Below are 27,433 nucleotides of genomic sequence, written 5' to 3'. Positions count from 1 at the left end.
TTCCCACTTCAATGACAGAGCTGCTGTTTAATAATATTGTCGCGGCATCTTCTGAGTGCAGAAACGCTGCTGTAGTTAAAGACGGTAGAGGTTGGCGTCACGGTCTGTGTAAGTTAGTGTTGTGTTCATTCATAGTTAAAGACAGTAGAGGTTGGCGTCACGGTCTGTGTAAGTTAGTGTTGTGTTCATTCATAGTTAAAGACAGTAGAGGTTGGCGTCACGGTCTGTGTAAGTTAGTGTTGTGTTCATTCATAGTTAAAGACAGTAGAGGTTGGCGTCAGTGTAAGTTAGTGTTGTGTTCATTCATAGTTAAAGACAGTAGAGGTTGGCGTCAGTGTAAGTTAGTGTTGTGTTCATTCATAGTTAAAGACAGTAGAGGTTGGCGTCAGTGTAAGTTAGTGTTGTGTTCATTCATAGTTAAAGACAGTAGAGGTTGGCGTCACGGTCTGTGTAAGTTAGTGTTGTGTTCATTCATAGTTAAAGACGGTAGAGGTTGGCGTCAGTGTAAGTTAGTGTTGTGTTCATTCATAGTTAAAGACAGTAGAGGTTGGCGTCACGGTCTGTGTAAGTTAGTGTTGTGTTCATTCATAGTTAAAGACAGTAGAGGTTGGCGTCACGGTCTGTGTAAGTTAGTGTTGTGTTCATTCATAGTTAAAGACAGTAGAGGTACACCTTACTGTAAATTGTACCTCATCCCATTTCTGCTTTGCACTATAGCGTATTGTATATTAGTACATTGCATAGTATATTGTATATTGTATGGTAACAGTCTCTGGAGCGCGCCAGTAAGAAGCATTTGCACTGCAACTCGTACACCTTACTGTAAATTGTACCTCATCCCATTTCTGCTTTGCACTATAGCGTATTGTATATTAGTACATTGCATAGTATATTGTATATTGTATGGTAACTCAGTTACTTGTATTCTGCATCGAACATTGTACATATGTCTATACCAGTGGAGGCTGCTGACCAAATTTTTAGGTGAAGCACAAATTATTATATTATATTATATATTAAATTATATTTTTTAAACATCCCCAACGCTGCAACACCCCCATTCCTCCCAGGTGTCAGGCTCCTCATTCGCTTCCATTCATTTTGGGGACCATGTTTAAATATCATACTTCTGAAGTATAAACAAACTATATTGCTGTGACGATTTCAATAACACAGACCATTCTTAGAGTCAATGGTATGCAAAACTGTACATTGGAATATCTAACATGTATTTACCACCTTCCTCTGCACAAGGCCACAGATGGGTTTTATGTAACACAAGGACAACGAATGAATGAATGAATGAATGAATGAATGAATGAATGAATGAATGAATGAATGAATGAATGAATGAATGAATGAATGAATGAATGAATGAATGAATGAATGAATGATGAATGAAAACTTTATTTAACAGATTGCAGAATGGGTACAATACAGTACGGCTCAATACACACAATTGTTAAGGGGATGCAGACCAGAGAAAGACTTTCGTCTTGTTTACATCAATTCAGTGCCACATACACACAGTCCTCATATCCCTCCTAGTTACACACAGTCATCATTATCCCTCACATACAATACGCACAACACAACAGACTAACTCGTCTTGCTCAATACTTGTTTATGAGTTTTAAGAGACAGCACTGTAATCTCTCTCAACCAAAGCTCTACTAGTTAACAAAGATCTCCACCTTGCTATCTGAAACACTGACACCATTATCAACTTAATAATATCAACCTGATAATATTGAAACATTATCAATATAACGTTAGCTACCAACTTTAGCAGGGCTCCTAATAACACAAGATACATTTCACTATGAATTGAAAATGGGGGACCCTGATGTAAACAAGACGAAAGTCTTTATCTGGTCTGCATCTCCTTAATAATTATGTGTATTGAGCCGTACTGTATATTGTACCCATTCTGCAATCTGTTAAATAAAGTTTTCATTCATTCATGCCTTTTGAAAAGTGACATGGTCGATGTAGGAGTTATGATGCGGTTTCAATTCGGTTACAGTAACGTTACACAAACTGACATTCTAAAGCCAAGAAGACACGACTTACCCATATCGTTGAATAGTGCAGCTTCTCCATGTGACGAGTCCGACTCGAGCCGCTTGCATTAATCCCATGGAAAATGTAAACAATAGTGCATCACGAGCCAGCTTGTTGCATCAAATTGATGTTTGGCTTTTGTCTCCCGAGTGACGTTAGAACTACTACACTTCGGCTGCGTCCAGGCTAAGCACTGCAGGCTTTCGTTTTACAACGACTGAGATAAAAAAAATATATATCATCAAACAATGCACAATGGAGAGGCATTGTTGTTATTGATATCATCTTCATCAATGTCATCAGCCCTGTTTAGACATTCACAAGACTTGCGTAACGACAAGTTATCTTCCTGAGATAAAAATTATTTTGAAAAGAAGCTCGCTGCAGAGCCACAGTACGGCACAAGAGAAACCATTATCTGATTGGGCCACAAGGCTGTCAATCATGCTAGCTGCAGAGCCACAGAACAGCCAAAGAGAAACCATTAGCTGATTGGTGGATTGAATGATTGACAGCCTTGTTATCCATTCAATGGCAAGAGTTTAACTGCACAGACCGTGCTTAGATGAAGTTAATAGCCTATTTTGATTCGCTGTTATTTATTATTTATTAACAATGGGTCACACCTGTGAAGTTTTCTTCACGAATAATTACTGCAGGCAATACTGCAGTGCAGGCCTGCTCAGAGCTGTCAATTTTGGCCATTTTTGAAGAAAAAAAAAATTCACTGGCATTTTTTACAGAGGAAAACATTTATAATAAAAAAATTATAATAATAATAAAAAAAAAATATATATATATATATATATAGGTATATGTAAATTAATAATAATTATGAATTATGAGTGAATTTGTATTTCACGTGTTGTCATAGAGAAACCTCCACTGGTCTATACTGAACACTGTGACCTCTATTTTTACTTCTATTTTACATGCTATACTATTTTATTTCATACTTATCTTGTCTAGCACAGTCTCTAACAGTAACAGTAAGAAGCATTTTGGATAAAAGTATTCTGTACTTCTGTATGACAACAATGTATGCCTTTCAAATGTTAAATGATAAATGATTAAATGATACACACTGAAATCTACGCTCTCTCATCCTGCTTTCCACAACGCGACAATATTATTAAACAAGAAGCGACAATAGCATTAAACAGCAGCGTTTCTGCACTCAGAAGATGACGCGACAATATTATTAAACAAGCGAGCTCTGTCATTGAAGTGGGAAAAGTGATTCTTGACTCAAGATGACTATCGCTCTGGCGTTGAAGTGGGAAAGCGGCAGTGAAGTCCAGCGTTGCCGCGCGCGCGTCAACACACAGGCAGCGGCAGAGGGGCGGATAGCGGCGTGCGTCACGTGGTTGTCTCCCGGCCAATCAGGGGAACCCGGAAACCAAATTCCGTTGCGGAAGCGATACACGCCCCCGGGCCCCCCCTTGGATAATCCATCCATTATCATTCGCTCCTAACCAGGCATTACAATTATATGCTAGCTTTTATTCTCTCCACCACTTCTAACCACATTGTAATTTTGGATTCACTGAGACCCAAATAGATAATCACATCGAGATATGTAAGAATCCAGACCTTCCGGCACATTTTTTCCGGTTGAAACCATCGTGATGCTATCAGCTTTTTAGCTGCTGTGATACCAGATAAAACCAATCTCTTTAGCTGTATAGGTACTGCACACTCAAAAACATCATTCAACAGTAATACAGAGGGGTGTACAGGTATATTCAGAGTTAAGAGATTTGATAATTGCTGGGTCACTTTTCCAGAATATCTTAACTGGTGGGCAGTCCCAGTACATGTGCATAAATGTACCCTCATCCCCATTTGTACATAATGAGCATTTGGAATCTTGTTTAAGACCCATTCTGTTCAGTCTTATAGGAGTCAAGTATGTCCTATGAATATAGTTAAGATTGATTTGTTGATGGTCCAGGTTTCGTGACGCAAGTCGAACATTTGCCCAGGCTTCTTGCCAATCAAAATTTATTTCCAGGTCTGGTATATCCCTCCTCCAGACTGAGTCTAGGTGGAGGATTTCATACGAGGACGTTAGTAATTGATGATAAAAATCTGATACAAAACCTCTCGATGTCTCTCTTTCATAGAAGAATTTGAGGTATCTGTGGTGTACAATTGGTATCCTTAATGGGACACCATGAGCCTTCAAACATAACAATAACTGTGCGTAAAAATAATATGTGGAACTGGTGAGATTATATTTTTTGTGTATTTCCTTATAACTACAAAAACCCTGTTTGTTGAAAACATCTCCTAATGTGTGTATGCCCTGCTTTTCCCATCTAGGGAATCTTATAGGTCGTTTTCCAATCAGGAGTGCATTGTTATTGAATAAGGGAGTATGATTATGCCATTTATGTGGGTTCGAATATTTTTTTAAATCATATTAAGTAATAGGGGTCCAATTATGTCCCAACATGAGGTACATTTCTGGTGGGATACCGTCTCTTCCAGGAGCCCTACCACTTTGCATTTCGGATATGGCCTTCCTGAGTTCCTCTAGTGTGATAGGTGTTTCTAACTGTTTAGCGTCATCCTCTGAAAGTTTGGGGAGGTTAATTTGATTAAGATGTGTCCATTTTGTTTTGATCGAAGGTCGTTTCTGATTTATACAAGTTGGAGTAGAACTCTTTGAATGTCGCGTTTATTTTTTTAGGGTCTGTAACAAGTCCTTGTTGTGCTTTAATGGTAGTTATATCTGCACATTTTGCGTTAACTCTTAATTGCATAGCTAGTAGGTGACTTGGTTTAGAACCTTGAGAGTAATGCTGTTGTCTTGTGCTACGTATTTGTACTTCAGATTGTTGTTTATAAATGGCGTTAATCTCTTTTTTTAGCACATTAATTTGAGTTTCCAGTCGAACCGAGTCGTTGTATTGTAAAGAAGTAAATAATGTAGAGTAAAGCGTTTCCAGTTCCGCCAGTTTTGAGCATCGATTCTTGCGTATTTTGGAGGAAAAGCAATCGGTGAAATCCTTGATCAATCCCTTTACCGACATCCATAACATTCTGGGGTCCTGCACCGAATTCGCATTCTCCAGTAGGAATACAGAGAGAGCTTCTTTGAGTTGTGTAATGAATTCCTTGTTATTAAGCAGCATTGAGTTAAATCGCCATCTTGGGGCTCGGGATGACAGTATACCAAATTATCCTTTTAGGAGTAAATAACAGTGATCTGATAATGCATTGGGTACCATTTCCACATCATAGTTATCAAATAGTCTCGGGGATGCAAAAACATAATCTATTCTGGAAAGTGTGTTATGTCTTGCAGATCGACAAGAGTACTTCCGGGTTGTGGGGTTGAGTGATTGCCAAAGATCATTTACACCTGTATTCTTCGACCAATCCTTTAACGCATTAGATGCATTTTTGTGTTTGTTGGAAAAGGAGGGATAAGATTTATCCATCCCTGGATCCCAAATGGCATTAGAATCTGCACCAATTATAAATGAGTATTCAGGAAGGTCTAACATTGTTCTGGTAAGTGTAGTGAAGAAATTAGCTTTGTACAAATTTGGGGCGTATAACGCTACCAACGCTATTTTCCTGTTCTTGTGTACAATCTTAGCTATAGTTATCCGACCATCTGCATCAGACCATACTCCCTTCAATTCAATATTCAACTTCCGTTTTACGACTATGGCAACTCCACGGGTTCTCGTTCCAAAGGAAGAGTGACTAATGTTATGGTATATGTTGTCCGCTAACGTAGCTATGTCTTCCCCTAAAATGTGCGTTACGCTTAGCCACGTCAACCTGTTTGTTTTTCATCAGTGTGAGCACGCTTTTGCGTTTGTGTTGATTATTTATTCCCCCAGTATTCCAGATCATTATATTCAAACTAGCCAAACTCTATACATGTTGTTGTGTAGTTGTTGGTAATGCTTCTGGAGTGCGAATCTACAATGGATATACATCCAACTATTGAGGTCCCCTTTGACCAAACGTGTCTGCTACATGTTGTTCTCAAACCGGAAGTCTATCATAGCACCTCTTGAAGGTATGTAAAAATAAATATTTCAGTGTTGAAAGTTGGTGGTATTCCCCTATAAGTGGCTGGAATGCAGTCAAAATTATTTTCCTTTTACAATTTCAGTATTTTTAATAGTGAACAATAGTCCAAATACAACAACAGATTTGCAAGTGAGAAACAAACTATTAATTTACAACTGTAAATTTCTCTTTTGTTACTTAAAGTACAACTAATATTAGACAAGAACTAGTGCCTACAAGATTCTCATAAAATACAGAATTGTCCCGTCTTTGACAATTAAATCTTGAGTTCCGTTTAGAATCAATACATATGTTCCCTATTGTCATCCCACCTGGGGATGAGGGTCAGAGCCAATCAGAGGCAGAGTAGGGGCGCGGCACCGAGCATTGGAAGGAAAGGATGGCAGACTATTGCCCATCAGAGGTATTTGGGTAGCTTTTCAGTGAGAACAATACTACCACCATTTCATAAATCTAGTAATACTGAGTTGAGACTTTTCAATGGAAGAACCAAGAACATATCATTCATCAATTATGTAATTTTACATAATGAATAAATGTGAGGCTTAACAAGTCCTCCACCTGTCCTAGGAAGGCAGAGTGCATCTCATTCTGTAGTGACAAATCCTCTTCACCCTGAGACCTGAAGACATACAAACTTCTCTTAGGCATTTCCTGGTTGTTAAACAAGGTGAAATGGCGAATAGAGAATGTTAAATACTTCATCTACAAAATAACACTGTTCTAACGTAAGAGGGAGATTTGCAGATTTTATTTTTTATTTGCATACGGTCATCAAATAGGCAGAGGTAAAGCATAGTCCAGGTTTGATCAACAACAAAAATAAATGATGGAATAATGAGACTGGCCTCTGATAGCACATGGTCTTAAGAAGGTTTGGAAATGTGAAACATCAATTTTAACCATTTCCAGAGTGACTGAAGCCCTTCCTACATTGGTATTTTACGTCTACAAGGCGTACAACTTGTGGGTATAAACAATTTACATATTCAAATAGGTGATCTTATGGTTATTTGGCTTAAAGATGCACTATGGAGTTTTGTTTTTGTTTATAATAACACGAGAGAAGAAAAACAGTAAATGTATTTAGCAGGCTCTGCAAACAAAAAACCCTCTCTCAGAAACTGCGTAGTGCCCATTTAAAATAATATTTCAAATGGAAGAAATGTTCCTTTAAAAAATAAATGAAACCATTGGCAAATTTGTTAAAATCAATGATGGATAAGTACATGCAATAACCTCTTGAAATGTGTATTACAAAATAATATTAAAGCTGCAATAATTATTTTCTGACAAGTAGAGGGCAGCAAGGAGCCATTGTAAACAAAGCATTGCCTCTCTTTCTCCCAAAACAAAAGCCTTGCTTTGTCTCACTAAAGTGATCATTGTATCATGTATAAACATAATCCTACCTTGGTGGTGTGTTGTAACTAGAGAACAAAACCAGTGAAAAAATGTCAGTTTCATGCATGGATTACTAGATTTCAAATAAAGTATATACAACAGTATTTTAGGCATTTCCTGGTTGTTAAACATGAAAATGGCAATAATAAAAAAAAAAATACATAGGTTTATACAATAGACAGAGGAATGTTTGATTTGTGTCCAGTATGAATGCACTGTTGAATATGTAAATGTTTTAAGCAGATTTCTACTTATTTTTAGTGTTTGACAGCTGTATGAATAGGCTGGTGATTCTTTAAGTTTCCAGAGTGAACAAAGCTCTTCCCACACTGGTCACAGATATAGTGCTTCTCTCAAGAATGAATGTTCTGGTGTCTCTTTAAGTGTTCAGATGTACTGAAGCTCTTCCCACATTGGTCACATTGGCTTCTCTCCTGTATGAATGTTCTGGTGTGCCTTTAAGTTACTAAAGCTTCTGAAGTTCTTCCCACATTGGTCACAGTGGTAGGGCTTCTCTCCTGTATGAATACGCTGGTGTGTCTTTAAGGCTCCAGACACTCTGAAGCTCTCCCCACATTGGTCACAGTGGTACGGCTTCTCTCCTGTATGAATACGCTGGTGTCTCTTTAAGGTTCCAGAGTGACTGAAGCCTTCCCCACACTGGTCACAGTGGTAGGGCTTCTCTCCTGTATGAATACGCTGGTGTCTCTTTAAGGCTCCAGACTGACTGAAGCCTTCCCCACACTGGTCACAGTGGTAGGGCTTCTCTCCTGTATGAGTACGCTGGTGTGTCTTTAAGGTTCCAGACTGACTGAAGCCTTCCCCACACTGGTCACAGTGGTAGGGCTTCTCTCCTGTATGAGTACGCTGGTGTGTCTTTAAGGTTCCAGAGTGACTGAAGCCTTCCCCACACTGGTCACAGTGGTAGGGCTTCTCTCCTGTATGAGTACGCTGGTGTGTCTTTAAGGTTCCAGAGAGACTGAAGCCTTCCCCACACTGGTCACAGTGGTAGGGCTTCTCTCCTGTATGAGTACGCTGGTGTGTCTTTAAGGTTCCAGACTGACTGAAGCCTTCCCCACACTGGTCACAGTGGTAGGGCTTCTCTCCTGTATGAATACGCTGGTGTGTCTTTAAGTGTCCAAACTGACTGAAGCTACTTCCACATTGGTCACAGTGGTAGGGCTTCTCTCCTGTATGAATACGCTGGTGTGTCTTTAAGCTTCCAGATGTACTGAAGCTACTTCCACATTGGTCACAGCAGTGATGCCTGGAATCAGCCATTATTGTATTTGTTGTTGGGGAACAATTGTATCTGGAATAGAGAGAAACATTGCAATGAAGATTTCAGATCTGTAATAATTCCGTATTGTTTATATATTTAGTTTTGGTCTGATGTGTGGGTTGGAGTTTAGTAACTTATTATAGTGTGAGTTTCTTGGCAGAGCCTGAGGTGTGTCCAGCAATAGCAACACCTTCCTTATCCCCACTCAGTTACAAGCCACACATCAGAGAAACGTGTGCAGTATGGGCCGTGCAGTATCAAGCAGGGCTCTGTTACCTAGAGGTCACTGTTTGGTGGCATTACAGATTGAATCTGCTCCATGGATGGATATTGAAAACTGCATGGACAGTTATCTGCAATTTGTCATTGTGGTTGTTACTGTACAAATATACCTTTACATATACATCATACATCTACGTTGTCATGGCGCCTGGAGAGAGTGGCAGCCTGTTAGAGCAGCTCCTCCCCTCTCCCCATCGTTACCTTTTTTTTTAAACTCATTTATCTTTGATTATACTCTTTATTTTTTCGATACTTACATTTTGTAACAGTACTTGGTTTGTTTAGGCTTAACACTTCCATGAAGTTAGACAGCTAATGAAGTTAGACAGCTAAGAGTTAGTTTAAGTTAGGTCTAGCCAGAAAATGGAACAACAAGGCCAACGATATTGTTGTTGTTGTTGTTGCCAACGACAACAGAGCCAGCAACACTGTTGTGTATTCGAGAGTAAGGATTATTCGAAAATAATCCAAACTTCAAATAACTACAATTGACAGTTTTCGGCTTGCCATTGCTCCGACTGCTTTGTTGTTGAATCAAGTCAAATCCTAGGTAAGCATATATTGTGCGTGTGAACGTTGACATGAAAATAAAAAAGTAAAAAATAAAAAAAATATATAAATTAATTTATTTTAATTTTTTTTGGTATCTCACTTGATTCGATACTCGGTAGTACCGACGTGTTTCGGTTCGGTACCTCAAAAGTACCGAATTCGGTACCCATCCCTACTTACCTGCCCTCCGTTGTTATGGGTAACGTGCGGTCGCTGGTCAACAAAATAGATGAGCTCTAAGCCCTGGTTAATAACCAGCAGGAATACAGAGAAGCTAGTTTATTGTGCTTCACGGAATTTTCACACGTTATCGCAGTCACCGCTTACATCCCACCCAGTGCAGCGGCGGCGCAGGCGTGTGACGTCATCCACTCCACTGTGGCGGGGTTACAGACAAAACACCCAGAGGCATTCATCATTATAAACGGCGACTTCAACCATGTCAGGATATCCAGATCCCTGACCAATTTCACGCAGTATGTCACTTGCAAAACAAGAGACAACAAGACCCTGGACTTACTGTATGCAAATATCAAGGAAGCGTACAGCCACACTGCCCTCCCCCCGCTTGGCAGCTCAGATCACAACCTGGTCAGACTTGATCCAATATATAAGCCTGTGATCAAACGACAGCCAGCAACAACTAGGCTTGTCCCACAGTGGTCGGAGGCTGTTGAGGAAGAGCTAAGGAAGTGCTTCAGCTCCACAGACTGACCTGTTCCAACGGACCCACGGTGAGGACATCAATGGACTCACCGAATGTAGAACTGATTATATCAGGTTCTGTGAGGAGAGCATCGTACCCACTAAGAAGGTACGCTGCTTTCCTAATAACAAACCCTGGATCAATAGGGACATCAAATACCTCCTGAACAGGAAGAAGAGAGCCTTCATGGCTGGGGACACTGAGGGGCCAAGATTGTACAGAAGGAGCTCAAAAAAGAACTCTGAGCCGCCAAGCACATCTATAAGGACAAGCTGGAGGGCCAACTACAGGCAAACAACACTAGAGAGGTGTGGGGAGGGGTCAGGAAAATAACAGGCTTCCGACAACAGAGCACGGCCGTGGAGGGGCCTTGAACGTGCAAATGAGCTGAACCGGTTTTTCAACCGATTTGATCTGACAAACCCCCCCACCCACCCATCCGCACCAGTGTCCCCCACCCCCTAACCCCCACCAGCGATGACAGGCGCACCACCCCACCCCCGCTGATCATCACTAATGACCAGGTCCGAAGGCAGCTCTCCAAAATCAGCGTGAACAAAGCCAGAGGACCTGACAACACCAACCCCAGGTGCTCAAGGCGTGCGCTGGACAACTGGCGGCACCATTCCAGCACATTTTCAACCTCTCCCTGAGACTGGAGAGGGTGCCCCAGCTATGGAAAACCTCCTGCATTGTCCCGGTGCTCAAAAAGGGGCGCCCAAGTGCCCTCAATGACTACAGGCTGGTCGCTCTAACGTCACACGCCATGAAGACCTTTGAGCGGCTGGTCCTGCAGCACCTCAAGCTAGAGCTGCCGCGATTACTGCATTATCGCTGTTACATCACGCCCACCGCAGAGTTTAGCTGAATACCGCATCACCACTGTTTTTTATAATAATACTCTCAACCAAAGCAATGCGCGGCAGTCGGCCCGACATTAAATACAGCAGTGTGTTATAATCACATTTTTATGAGCTAACGAATTCCGTTATATTGGACATTTGTATTAATTATATCAAGCGAAGAACTGAGAAATTTGGCAGAGAGAGACGGCAACATTATCGTGAAATATAAACGTTGCGTGATGACTATTATATCTCCGCCGGTTTGGCAGCTGGAGCTAGATTTGCGAGAAGTATGCAACTGCAGAGCCGCAGAGCCAGCGGCGCTCTCAGGTCCGGTCTGGGGAAGCTCAGCAGCACCACCCACCCAACAGCTGAATTGCCAATGGCTGAATTGGAGTATTGCACTGTGCGCGCACAACTAGCTTCTCGCAAATCTAGCTCCCGCTGCCAAACCAAATGAATCTCGACATCGCTTCACCAATAGTCGTTATCAGAACACTACACACGCATCATAATAGAACACACACCGAATGCCTTTGTTAATCATAAGTAGTAACTTTATAATAATAAGAAGAAGAAAGGGTCGGGGGGTATAACCGCCGGGCACTACCACCGCTGCCCGCGACACAGAGTGAACGGCGCACGACCAGAGGGGAGACTTCGAATCCGTGTTTAACTTTCAATAACGAAAGCGTGCTTGCCGAATCCCAAACAATATTCATGCTGCAAAGTCATCCTCTAAAGATAGACATTTAGACTAGAGGCAGGCTATATGCTATAAAGAGTAGACTAAAAAGAAGAAAAAAAAATTTCTTTTTCTGTGTGCGATAACCGCGGCGTTAGGAAATATTTCGGAAATTTGTGCGGTAAAGAAAACATCAATACCGCGGCAGCTCTACCTCAAGCCCCTGGTGAGTGACTCCCTGGACCCCATGCAGTTTGCTTACCAGGCAAACATTGGTGTGGAGGACGCCATCACCTACATGCTCCACAGGGCCTACACACACCTGGAGAGACCATCACCTACATGCTCCACAGGGCCTACACACCTGGAGAGACCATCACCTACAGTACATGCTCCACAGGGCCTATACACACCTGGAGAGACCATCACCTACATGCTCCACAGGGCCTATACACACCTGGAGAGACCATCACCTACATGCTCCACAGGGCCTACACACACCTGGAGAGACCATCACCTACATGCTCCACAGAGCCTATACACACCTGGAGAGACCATCACCTACATGCTCCACAGGGCCTACACACACCTGGAGAGACCATCACCTACATGCTCCACAGGGCTACACACACCTGGAGAGACCATCACCTACATGCTCCACAGGGCCTATACACACCTGGAGAGACCATCACCTACATGCTCCACAGGGCTACACACACCTGGAGAGACCATCACCTACATGCTCCACAGAGCCTATACACACCTGGAGAGACCATCACCTACATGCTCCACAGGGCCTACACACACCTGGAGAGACCATCACCTACATGCTCCACAGGGCCTATACACACCTGGAGAGACCATCACCTACATGCTCCACAGGGCCTACACACACCTGGAGAGACCATCACCTACATGCTCCACAGGGCCTACACACACATGGAGAGACCATCACCTACATGCTCCACAGAGCTACACACACCTGGAGAGACCATCACCTACATGCTCCACAGGGCCTACACACACCTGGAGAGACCATCACCTACATGCTCCACAGAGCTACACACACCTGGAGAGACCATCACCTACATGCTCCACAGTGCCTATACACACCTGGAGAGACCATCACCTACATGCTCCACAGAGCTCCACACACCTGGAGAGACCATCACCTACATGCTCCACAGGGCCTACACACCTGGAGAGACCATCACCTACATGCTCCACAGAGCTACACACACCTGGAGAGACCATCACCTACATGCTCCACAGGGCCTATACACACCTGGAGAGACCATCACCTACATGCTCCACAGAGCCTATACACACCTGGAGAGACCATCACCTACATGCTCCACAGGGCCTACACACACCTGGAGAGACCATCACCTACATGCTCCACAGGGCCTATACACACCTGGAGAGACCATCACCTACATGCTCCACAGAGCTACACACACCTGGAGAGACCATCACCTACATGCTCCACAGAGCTACACACACCTGGAGAGACCATCACCTACATGCTCCACAGGGCCTACACACACCTGGAGAGACCATCACCTACATGCTCCACAGGGCCTACACACACCTGGAGAGACCATCACCTACATGCTCCACAGGGCCTATACACACCTGGAGAGACCATCACCTACATGCTCCACAGAGCCTATACACACCTGGAGAGACCATCACCTACATGCTCCACAGAGCCTATACACACCTGGAGAGGCCATCACCTACATGCTCCACAGAGCCTATACACACCTGGAGAGACCATCACCTACATGCTCCACAGAGCCTATACACACTTGGAGAGGCCACGCAACGCAGTGAGGATCATGTTCTTCGACTTCTCCAGCGCATTCAACACCATCCGGCCACTGTGGCTAGAGGAGAAGCTCACTGAGATGCACCTGGACCGGGGAATGGTGGCCTGGATCACCGACTACCTCACCAGCAGACCTCAGTACGTGAGACTTCAGGGCAGCCAATCAGAGGTGCTGGTGAGCAACACCAGCACTCCCCAGGGTACCGTGCTGTCACCATTTTTGTTTACCCTCTACACCTCCGACTTCCGCTACAACACAAGGACGTGCCACCTGCAGAAGTTCTCCGATGACTCCTCCATGGTCAGCTACATTGTGGACGACGATGAGGCTGAATACAGGGCTCTGGTGGAGAGCTTCGTAGGATGGTCGGACAGTAACCAGCTCCAACTCAACGTCAGCAAGACAAAGGAGCTGGTGGTGGACTATCGGAGAGGCAGGAAGGGTCCCCCTTCTCCCATAATCCTTGGAGGGGAGGAGGTAGAGATGGTGGAGTCCTACAAGTCTTTTGGAGTTCACATGAACAAAAATCTGGACTGGTCGGACAACACTGAGGCCCTCTACAGGAAGGGACAGAGTAGGCCGTTCTTCCTGAGGACGCTCAGGTCGTTCGACGTGTGCAGCCGACTGCTGCTATCGTTCTACCAGTCGGTTGTAGCCAGCGTCCTCTTTTTTGCTGTGGTGTGCTGGGGGGGGGGGGGGGGGGGGGCAACATCAACTTGAGGGACTCCAGCAAGCTGACCAAGCTGGTGAAGAAGGCTAGCTCAGTAGTGGGTGGTGAGCTGGATAATCTAGAGGTGGTGGCTGACAGGAGGATGAGGAAAAAGCTAGAAGCCATCTTGGAGAACCGCTCTCACCCCCTCTACGAGGAGCGGCCCAGAATGAAGAGCACGTTCAGCCTAAGACTCAACCCCCCCCCCCCCCCCCCCCGGCAGACCACAAACCGCCTGGGCCGGTCCTTTATCCCGGCAGACATCAGGCTCCACAACCAAGGGCTCGGGCGGCCGGTTCTGCTGCAGAGTTATCACTGTCTCGACTCGGGACATGAGAACTAGAGACTCACATCAACGAGTATCTTGGTTCCATCTTGATTCTTTGCGCTAGAGACTCATAACACTGGTCTATCTTGTGTTTGTACCTTTATATTACTATTTTATATGACTATATTGTACTGTACTGTGAATCTATGCATCCCCCACCCTGTACCCACCCACCCCCCCATGCTGCTCTGACACCTGAATTTCCCCTAGGGGATCAATAAAGGATTATCTTATCTTATCTTACATAATATTGAAGAGAAATAAACAACAGATTCAAAATATTAGACAGCATATTTAGACAGAAATTAAGAGAGACTCTGCAATGACATGGAAACAATCAAATAAATAATTGTACTTACTGATGTTGTGGTGTTAAAACTCCCCTGGAGCCACAGCCAGCAGAGAAGCCTGTTTACTTTCGCTTTCAAACCAGCTGCAGCCTGAGAACTGGAGTGTGAGGGGCTGTAACACTAAAGATGGTGGCAACGACAAGGAATTGCTGAAAAAAAAATGTAATTATTAAATCTTTTAAATAAAAAATTAAAGATTACATTTTTCTTAGGCCCGTCTTAAATACTTCGAAGCCTCGTTCGGTGGGCATGGGATTCGAATGGGAAAATAAAATTCGAATATATATATTTTTCAAAAATGCCAGATACAATGCAACAACTAGACAATTCCGCGCGGGGGAAATTGTGAAAGTGTGGGTGACGCCTGTGCACCGCCGGCCAACGGGAGAGGGTCTCTCGCGAGTCTCTATGACGAACGGTTCAAAGGATACAAAAAGGGGGCGCGGCCTAAGGATCGGGGGAGTGGTCAACATAGACCAATGAAAGAGGATATCCCTACCGAGTGCAATGACACAACCCGCAAGTCGCATAGCACACTATTACACAATTACACACTATTACACACTATTACACACTATTACACACTATTACACACTATTACTCCATTACACACTATTACACTATTACACTATTACACACTATTACACACTATTACACTATTACACACTATTACACACTATTACTCTATTAGGCACTATTACACTATTACACACTATTACACACTATTACCCTATTACACTATTACACTCTATTACACTATTACACTATTACACTATTACACACTATTACACTATTACACACTATTACACTATTACACATTATTACACTATTACACAAGAGATACAATAAGGGGGTGTGGCCTAAGGGGGCGTGGTCTAATGATCGGGGGAGTGGTCAACAACGACCAATGAAAGAGGATATCCCTACCGAGTACAATGGCACAACCCGCAAGTCTCTACGACAAACGGTTCAAGAGATACACTGAGGGATGTGGCCTAAGGGGGCGTGGTCTAATGATCGGGGGAGTGGTCAACATTGACCAATGAAAGAGGATATCCCTACCGAGTACAATGGAACAACCCGCAAGTCTTTACGACAAACGGTTCAAGAGATACACTGAGGGGGTGTGGCCTAAGGGGGCGTGGTCTAATGATCGGGGGAGTGGTCAACATCGACCAATGAAAGGTGGTCAACATCGACCAATGAAAGAGGATATCCCTACTGAGTACAATGACACAACCCGCAAGACAGAGGGCGCTGTCAAGCAATTCAGTACTGCTACACAGAGGGGCAATGAAGGGTTAAGTCAATGAGGTCATTGGCATTATAGATATCTATAGAACACTAGATAGCTTAAGGCGGAGTCACCAGCGTCACTGAACCGCCGCCATCTTGCGCAGGTCAGAGTGAGAGTGAGTAAGCTGCACAGACAAAAATACTCATAACTCGCTGAAATATTGACGGATTTACAAACGGGTTGGTTTGCTATAAACATCAAAGATGTGGTTATGATACTGCATACTTATGAAAAATAAATAAAATGAAGATGTTTTTTTTTACAAACCGCTTGAATCATAGCCACGTTAATAATGCTTGTAACAAACCAAACCGTTTGTAAATCTGTCAATATTTCAGCGAGTTATGAGTATTTTTGTCTGTGCAGCTCTCACTCTCACTCAAGGCTGACCTGCGCAAGATGGCGGCGGTTCAGTGACGTAGCTCTCCATTGGCCGGCAGCGCGGGCAAGCTATCTAGTGTTCTATATATATCTATGATTGGCAGGGCAGCTGAGCCATGAGCCTCACAGCTGTTAGGCTGAACCAATCATGAGCCATGAGCCACACAGGTGATGCAATCACCTATGACTTTGCATTTTCACTTTGAATGTATTCCAATGGAGGCAGATGCATGACTGCATTGTCACGTTGATTAAAAGAAAACTATACGAGATGAAGTGTTGTGACGCGCACGTGAGCACTTCAACGAGTAGGCGAAGGGTTGTGTGCGATATTGTGGCATTCAGTCAACAATTTTGGGCCGGGTGCCGATGGGAACAGAAGGGGAAAAAAGCTAAAAAATCATCGGATTCCTAGAGTGGGATTACATTGCTGTCTATGGGGAGGAGAACCTTCAAACAAATGGTCATCAGTTGAGATAGAAATGTCCAATTCCATTTATTTATCTTTTGTGAGCGAGCTGACAGCCGTGTCATCGTTTTGATGTGTTTGTTTTTTTTCTACGTCCAAAATTGAGATCACTCTCGCGATTTACCCAAGGTAGTGGAAAAAAAATTATTCCAGCAGCCGCACTCTAACTTGCAATGCATTTCCAATGGGACCGAAATCTTCCTGTTTAAAGTCGATTCGTAGCCAAACGGTGCGGTGAAACTTTCCGAGTTCGAATAGCGATGTTGCCATAGGCAAGCCGGTCATTTTGATACCTTTCACGTGTATGGAGCGCGAACGCTCTGGCAGGAGTTGTGTTTGCAAAATCGGTGGAATAATAATAAAAATAAAGAATAGTATAGATTACACAAGTAACAAGTTTCAGAGGAAAACAGTTCGCTTGCTATTTGTAACAAATGCAGAAGTTCCACGAGGAGGGAAAGGGGAGACAACCTAATAAGTCACCTGAAACATCACCACCGCTACGATGGTGTATTAAAATCAGACGACGGCGCGCGAGCAGCTAAAGGCTAAGCTGCTGCGAATCCAAAGCTAGCTGCAAAGGAGCCGGCGGCGTGTCGTCTTTTACCAACAAACTTGCAGTTCGCGAACCGGCGCGGCTTGTACCTATTGACGAGGCGTTTGCAAAATTAAAGACATTTGACAGAGATGATTTGTTTGGTTTATTTAATTCTTTTTGAGGCGTGCTGTCCTATAAATGCCAAGTAATAGTTGTTTCATGCATCAAGACCACAACAGTCTCCTCTCCTATAGCGTCAAAAGTTTTATCTGCTGACAAAGCACAATACCTGTTGGTTTTTAGTTCACTCATTGTTCAGGGAAACACATTGTTAATGACATTGACGGATTGTGAATTTTGTGATTGACTCAAATTATATTTATTTGGAAAAATAAATATAGTCACTTTATTTGAAGAGTCAAAACTGTTCTCTTGGCTTTGTTTTGTTCATAGTAGTAACGCTCATGTCATGATAAATCTGGTTAGGTCAAAACTACAGGAATATACATTAAAAAGATTTTTATAATACAATAAATATATATATTATCGGTTATCGGTATCGGTATCGACCTTGAGGAGCAGAAAGTTATCGGTATCTATATCGGGGTCAAAAAATCAATATCGTGCACCCCTAATTTTAAGTAGTCCAAAGTCCTTGGGGGTGGCAGTCCGGCCTCCACCAGACCTAGGTGTTCAGCCAAGTGTCATGGAGAGGGACCCTGTCGGTAGAGCTGCCGCGGTATTGATATTTTCCTTACCGCACAAATTTGCGTAATATTTCATACCGCGCGGTATTAACCGCACAAAAAAAAGAAAGTTGAAATGCATTTTATTTTATTTTTTTAAATAAAGTAGTCTACTATTTATAGCATATAGCCTGCCTCTAGTCTAAATGTCTATCTTTAGAGGATGACTTTGCAGCATGAATATTGTTTGGGATTCGGCAAGCACGCATTCGTTATTGAAAGTGAAACACAGACAACATAGTACTGAACACTGTTTATTGACGCTTGCAACTGGCAAGAACACAGAACAAATTGTAAACAAAATGTGCATATAACAGAAACAGTTATAAAATACAAATAAAACATAAAGTGCACATTCATTGTAAAGGGCCCACTGTTTAAAAAACAAAACAATAATGAAATAATACAAGGTCTAATAAATTAAATGAAAAGCCATTTTTGCATTTATTGTCTCAATTTTAGCCGCTATATATGAAATAAACAATGCCTTGGCTTGAACATAGCTTTTAAATTAACATAAGGCCACTTATTTGCATTGAAAAGTTAAGAAATAAATAAAAGATTCTAAAGCGCACGGTAGTTTGGCAATTGCTTGGATAATAAAACAAAACAATAATGAAATAATAAAAGGCATAATAAATTAAAGGCCATGTTTCAGCTTTAGTTTAGCCTACACTCTTAAAAAAAAATTATTTTTACGGGACTTTCAATGTATTATTTTACAGATTACTTTTGTTTTTCTACTTTAAGTGTAAATCCCATAAAAATACAGGAAATTCCATAAAAATACAGTAAATAACCTTTAATACAAATATTAACCATTAAATAAAGGTTGTAATCTGTAGATTGATTTAATAAGAAATTATCTTTTTTTTACAGGATTATTCCATTGCTTAATTGTCTTGAATGTTAAATTACATGTAAAACACCTAGAATATACATCATTTTACTGTATGTGAAAATAAGGCAACTTTCTGTTTTTTTGCTGTTAAACTTTAAATGTAATGTTAAATAATGTTAAAAAAGAGAATAATATAATTAAAAAACAGTAAAAACCTTCAGTTATTCTACAGGTAATTCTTTTTAAATACATGTATTTGCTTAATTGTGTTGAATGTTAAATTACATTGAATTGTATGTAAAAACACATAAGATACTCATCATTTTACTGAATGTGAAAATAAGGCAACTTTCAGTATTTAAAAAAAATACGATCAAACTCCTTCAATAAAGTGACAGAACTTAAAGTTCAGCAGTGAAACACTGTTATTTCACAGGTTTTTCCTACATTTACGATGAAACACCTTCAATTAAGTGACATAACTTAAGTTCAGCAGTGAAACACTGTTATTTTACAGGTTTCCCCATAATTATTACAATCAAACTCCTTCAATTAAGTGACAGAACTTCGTTCAGCAGTGAAACGCTGTTATTTGGCAGGTTTTTCCTACATTTATGATGAAACACCTTCAATTAAGTGACATAACTAAAAGTTCAGCAGTGAAATACTGTCATTTGACAGTATTTTCCTAAATTATTACGATCAAACTCCTTCAATTAAGTGACAGAACTTAAAGTTCAGCAGTGAAACACTGTTATTTCACAGGTTTTTCCTACATTTACGATGAAACACCTTCAATTAAGTGACATAACTTAAGTTCAGCAGTGAAACACTGTTATTTTACAGGTTTCCCCATAATTATTACAATCAAACTCCTTCAATTAAGTGACAGAACTTCGTTCAGCAGTGAAACGCTGTTATTTGGCAGGTTTTTCCTACATTTATGATGAAACACCTTCAATTAAGTGACATAACTAAAAGTTCAGCAGTGAAATACTGTCATTTGACAGTATTTTCCTAAATTATTACGATCAAACACCTTCAATTAAGTGACATAACTTAAGTTCAGCAGTGAAACACTGTTATTTTACAGGTTTCCCCATAATTATTACAATCAAACTCATTCAATTAAGTGACAGAACTTCGTTCAGCAGTGAAACACTGTTATTCTACAGGTTTTTCCAAAATGATTACAATCAAACTCCTTCAATTAAGTGACAGAACACAAAGTTCAGCAGTGAATTTTTTTTTACAGATATTTGCTATATATTCTCTGTATTTTTACAGCCCAACTGCTGTATACAAATTCAAATTACCTATTATTTGAAATCCCTTTAAAAGTATCTGGACAAGACATTTTTCTTTTTTAAATGTCAATGCACATTAGGGAAAATGAATGATGTTCAAATAAAAGCCCAAGTTCTAATCTATCGGTTTTCATTTCATGTTTCAATCTGCTCCAGAGGCTGATATAAAAGGTTTTATTAACTGACAATTCTGAAAATCTTTCCAAAAAACCCTAATTGCATAGGTTTTAATAGGAGTTTTTAGCAGGCGTTTTATGTCTAAATGGGTTAAGTATTCATTTTGCATGGTCTCAGCTGCACTCCAGTTCAACAACCCACAAGCAAGCACTCTTCTCAGTATATTTGGAGTACATACAGTTGATATATACAGTTGATATACCTTGTAAAAGTCAGTACAGTTAATGTGTCAAAAGTAGAAATAAGCATTTAAAAGCTCTATTCTCCAATGTGGATGATAATCTGCCAATGGTGAAAAGGAAACGACTATATCTAGCATAATATTGTATAGTGCTGAGAGATGAGTCGGCGGTGGTGTCTCGAAGGAGAGCGGTATTTATTAGCACGACATTTTATATGGAAATCACAACATTTATATGGAATGTCACTGTAAACCAGTGTTCATTTTGGCAGCTATTTTAGTTTTAGTCTTAGTAATGTGTCAAGTGCTCCTTTTTCGTTTATCATATTTAGTCATTTTCATTTATTTTTTTCGTTTAGTCAGTTTTAGTCAACTAAAATGTCTGAGCATTTTAGTAAACGGATGACATTTTTGTCTATTTTTAGTCAATGGAAAAAAACTTGGCAGAAGTCAGAAATAGTCAACATGGAACATATTCTGATTTAAATTGCGTATTTATTTTTTAACCTATAGGGGAATCTGAGTCGGCGGCACAAGTAATAAACAGGAAGGGTGCAGCACTCACTGTCGATCTGTGAATGGAGAAATAACTTAATAAGACAGTCACATTATGTCTGGCCTTGCTCACCTGGCAGCGATTTATTTGAAAATATTAAATAACAGTAACAGCAGCCAGTGTAACAGTGTCAACAACACTAACAGGATACTGTGTTTTGTAAACAAACAAACACAGTAGTTGAACTTGAGTAGATAATAGTACAGTACAATAGTGTATAGTACACACAGTAGCAATCTGATTGCAATCTGCTTGCATAAACATAAAATGATAAATCACATTTTGAGGTTGTTGTGTAAAGTGCCACATGGTGATGGAAGGTCTGGTTAGGGGTTAGATTTAGAGGTGGTCTAGGTTTGGTTAGGGGTTAGAGTTAGAGATGGTCTAGAGGTCTGGTTATGGCCTCTATTAACCAGACCTAGACCACCTCTGACTCTAACCCCTAACCAGACCAAGACCACCTCTCTGACTCTAACCCCTAACCAGACCTAGACCACCTAGGCTCTTACTCTAACCCCCAAGTTAAGTTTGGTGATGGTCATTGGTCAGTGCTGGGCTGCTGCTGGCAGCGGTTTATTCTATAACAACATGATACTGTAAACTAAACACAGTAGTACACACTGATTGTAATCTGCTTGCATAAAAACATACATTCTGAGGTCAGTGTACTGTTAAAGTGCCACATGGAAGAGGTCTGGTTAGTGGTTAGAGTTAGAGGTGGTCTAGGTCTGGTTAGGGGTTAGAGTTAGAGGTGGTCTAGGTCTGGTTATGGCCTCTATTAACCAGACCTAGACCACCTCTGACTCTAACCCCTAACCAGACCTAGACCACCTAGGCTCTGACTCTAACACCTAAGTTAAGTTTGGTGATGGTCATTGGTCAGTGCTGGGCTGCTGCTGGCAGCGGTTTATTCTATAACAACATGATACTGTAAACTAAATACAGTAGTACTAGTAGTACACACTGATTGCAATCTGCTTGCATAAAAATATACATTCTGAGGTCAGTGTACTGTTAAAGTGCCACATGGAAGAGGTCTGGTTAGTGGTTAGAGTTAGAGGTGGTCTAGGTCTGGTTAGAGTTAGAGGTGGTCTAGGTCTGGTTATGGCCTCTATTAACCAGACCTAGACCACCTCTGACTCTAACCCCTAACCAGACCTAGACCACCTCTAACTCTAACCCCTAAGTTACGGTTGGTGATGGTCAGTGCTGTATTCTATAACAGTGTAAACGTCCGTGCGGAACCAAAGTGCTCAACCATAATATACTATAATGTGTATATGTACTGTATATCACTTTATATACATGCCAACACTAATTTATTAATCATATTGTAAATAAGCTGTGTATACCAACTATGGGGTGCTCTTTGCCATGTGTGTATGGATATATATATATATACATATATATATATATATATATATATATATATATATATATATATATATATATATATATATATATATATATATATATATATATATATATATATATATATACATACACACACATACATATCCATGGCAAAGAGCACCCCAGTTGGTGTACAGCTTATTATTTATAATATGATACAGTATTTATGGGATAAATATATATGCGTGTGTGTATATGTGTATGTATACAGTATATACAGAACAATGCTATAAACATCATGTATGAATATGTATCATGTATGAATATGTGCAGGTATATATGTGTATAAAAAATGGGAGTCTTCAGGCGTAGGCCCGGCAAGCTATATAGTGCTTCTCCCTAGCCCTTTTCGGACAATGCTGCAACAGCAGCTGGTAAAACTTGCGATTTATGACCATTGTCATGTGTCCAATATAAAAATTAACTGAACTGAAAACAAGAATGTTATTCATCCTCTTTCTTCCAGTGCTGCTGTATCTTGTTTCGCTTCATTTTAGTCCTGATGGCTCTGGATTCTCTGTAATACACACAAACAGAAATACTATTTCAATCAACCTCATGGAGAAATAAAGAAGAAATTGCATCAGATTGATGTCCAAATCTTCAGAATTTGGACATGAGACCATTCTGATCTTGTGAGCTCACGTTTCACTGCCCACATCATTCTGGCAAATCTCCATAGAGAGAAGTTTGTAATCTACGAGAAGAGGTGGTTTAGGTGTGACAACAGTGAGAAGCAACTGTTCATTTCAAAACACCAATGGCGGAGGTTAGCGTAGATGCTGCTATTAACATTAGTTATATCTGAAATGAAATGAGTTTCTTAATTGGAAGAGCAAAGAACAGCACTGAAGGTTTTCTTTCCTGTGGAAACTGTATTCGCTTTACTCCCGACCTTGTGGTGGAAAGAATTAGATTTACCTGAATAGAGGTTGATCCGATCACCTGCCAAATAGTTTTGAAAAAAGGGACATGAAATACATCACAAGTAATCAAATGAATTAACAGCAAACTCACCAGTCATTCCAGCCAGTCATGCTCTGATATCTTCGATATGAGTGACAGGACCTTGGGATTGACTGCGAGACACTTCTTATTGCCTTGTTTGTGGACTTTTGAGCCCTTGTCCGGATTTATCTTGAACATGCATCTGTAGAGGAGTGGTACATAAAAGGATTGACATCGTTATCAAATGGTGTACATTTACACAATTCCGTTCATTCTCACATTGGTGGGCCTTGGCTGCATACCGTGATACTGCTATACCCTATGTGTGTGCTGCTCTCAATGAATGTTTGAAAGAATGGGCTCTGTCACTCATGCCCTGCCTTCTGCACTGCATTGATTCACTCTCAAACTGCTACAAGGACTTTATGATTAAAAGTTCATTATGCTGCGGTTAGGTGGCCGAGCGGAGATTGCGTTCGTCACCAACCCCGGAGCTGTGAGCTGGATTCGCCTGTTCGAATCCAGCTCGAATCCAGCTCACAGCTCCGGGGTTGTCACCAGCTTGGCTGGCCGTCTGCACTAATACAATTGGCTGTATTAGAGGGTGGGAGAAGCTGGCGGGGTGGGTCCGGGTCGTTGTAAACAGCGACTCCTACAGTTCGGTCGGGGCGCCTGCTAAGCGCGGATAGGACTTGAGGGGGATAGTGTGATCCTCCCACACGCTACGCCCTCTCGATGAGAATCCGCGCTGCCAGGTGAAAAGAAGCGGTGATTGGCTGGACGTGTGTCGGAGGAAGCACGTGGTAGCCTCCACTCTCCCAGATGATCTGACTGTGGGGGGTAAGTGCGCAGCGACCAGGAAGGGACTGGGAATTGGCATACGACTAACATTGGGATGGGAGAAAATCGGAGGAAAATGGAGGGGGAAAAATATCAAAAAAATAAATAAAAAAAATAAATTCATTATGCTGGTAAATGAATAAAAAGATGAAAAAAATATACAATTACCTTTGAAGAAACTCCATTGTTGCACCCAGCTCTACAGGATAGTCGATGTTGAGGGCATAATAGATCATGAACATGGCATTGACTGCTTCAGTGAACGTTGAGACTCCATCATTGACCACCACCTGGTCCACTGCTACCATGAAGACAGATGCAGTCAGTGGGCTTTGTCCTGTGAAGGTATGACAGACACACGCGCACACACACACACACACACAGAAAAATAGACAAAACTGAGCTGACAAGTTTTAACATTAGCCAAAATGCGGGCGGCTAGGTGGCGCAGTGGGCAAGGCGTTCGCCACCAATGCAGGAGATGCTGGGTTCGAGCCCAGCTCTCGGCGTTGCTACCAGCTTGGCTGGTTGTTCATACTAATACAATTGGCAGTATTAGGGGGTGGGAAGCTGGTGGGTGGGGATTGGACGTTGTGGACAGCGACTCCTACAGGTCGGTTGGTGCGCCTGCGCAGTAGAATCAGGAAGCAACGAGGGCGGCGTGTCTCTCCCACGCAGACCCTCGCCGCTGAGAGATCACGCTGTGCAGGTGAAAAGATGCGACGGCTGCCTCCTTGAGTACCGGAGGGGACACGTGATGCACTTGTGGGAGGCATGGCCTAACAGCGTTCGAGACAGGGGAGGGTAGGGGGAAGGGTAGGGTAATTGGACAATACGAAATTGGGGACGGGAGAAAAATAGAAAAATGGGGAGAAAAAGTAGATAAAAAAAAACATTTATTTTTCGATAATTCACCGCTGTCATGGGCAACGCGCAATAATGACCGCTGTCAGGGGCAACAGAGCGCTATTGACCAATCACAATCAAGCATTTTGATCGCAGTCACGAAAGCTAAGCATTACCATTATGCACAACTGCACTACATCAGTGCAATCAAGTCCACACACCTGCCGGGTGCCGGCGATGACAGAGGAGCCACAGAACAACTGAGTCTGCATCTTGGAATTCTTCATTTATCTGGACCCCAGTCAGTTCATTGAAATGAGCCTTCAAGCCAGTTGTGTTGAAAAGATAGGGCCATTCTTTTTTCAAAGTCCGTGTGTCTTTCTCATCTAAGACATCTCTTCTCTGGGAGGCAAACGTGTTAGTCATCAATGCTTCTATTTTCTTCTCATCTTTCTCATTTTCCTCAAACATTTTATGTAGGTCCTCTTTCATCTTCCTCTGTGATTCGTCATTTGCAGCACGCAGTTGAGGTTCTGGGTTCACACATCCATAAGACATTTTCCTTCGTGTCTTTCCCTTGTCAACACTGCTGGGAGTCATCGTTGGTGGACCTATCCTTTTGTGGTTGTCCACTCTGCATTGTAGTTGTTTTGCTAGAGCATCGTAGCCACTACCTATGACTTGATCCTCAATCACATCCTTGAATGACTTAGGATACTCTTGTACCATCTTGCGGGCAATTTCATTCAAATGTTTCTTTTGAGGATGTTTGCAGACAACCAGGATTTCTGCGGAAATCAACCTGACTATTTCTCTTCTATCCCTCGCCGTTGGCCGCTCTTTATTCTCCAATATTTTTTGTATATTCGACGGCATGATGTTCCACTGTATCTTGAAACTGAAGTGCCAGTTATTGTCCAGTGCTGCTGTTCCCTTCTCACGGCTGATGGAGCACTCATTGGTGGAGGACAATGAGGACATCAGCAGACCTGGAATACAGTAAGCCATAATTAGCACAGATATGAGAGATTGGTTGTTTTGCCTCTGAGACAATATCATTTATATTTTAAATGAAACAATGAACTATGAGGTAAAAGTTCAGAATGTCTGCTTTTAATTCATGTGTTGTTTTTTAACATACATTGAACCATTTTAGAATAGTGCCATTCTGTATGACAGGTGTTTATTTTTTTTTAAACACATTTACATAGTCAGTAAGAACAGTTTTGGGCCGACCATTTACCAATTGAATTCAACATCCCCAACAGTATACATGGTAAATGTACGCACGTTTATTTGTGATGGGGCATAGTCTTGGCGTGAACGGAGGTGACAAGGAGCTTGTAGGCGAGCAGGAGTCAAACAGCGCATCCGCATTTCTGTCTGGAGTGTTGTTGGGAAAGTCTGTAGAGGGGTCCAAAATGGTAGTGAATGATAACGTTATTTTCAAAACAGGCACAGAGGAGTATTATCATATTGTTTGGACCACCACCTCTGCAAGTACACTACTCAGTGCGACCATGGTTGGATGTTAACAGTGAAGACGGCAACAAATTGAGCCCACAATATGAAACTCAAATTTGAAGCTTAAATCAGTGTATTTAAGGGGGGTAGGCTCCCAGATTTCTATGTACTTTTTATTATAATCTCTGCATTTGTCATAATGTCTCGATGGTAATCAATAGATTATGATGATAGGTGCATTCTGGTTCGGCTTCTGACGCACAACTAGGCCGTCCAATTAAACCTGCTGGTTTGAGTTTTGATTGGGTGGAGGTAAATCTTCCCCTGACCCCTT

The sequence above is a fragment of the Notolepis coatsorum genome (genome assembly GCF_963971535.1).
Source record: "Notolepis coatsorum genome assembly, chromosome: 15".
NCBI classification, from domain to species: domain Eukaryota; kingdom Metazoa; phylum Chordata; class Actinopteri; order Aulopiformes; family Paralepididae; genus Notolepis; species Notolepis coatsorum.
The sequence above is the reverse complement of the archived record's forward strand: the minus strand, read 5'-3'. Positions refer to the sequence as shown.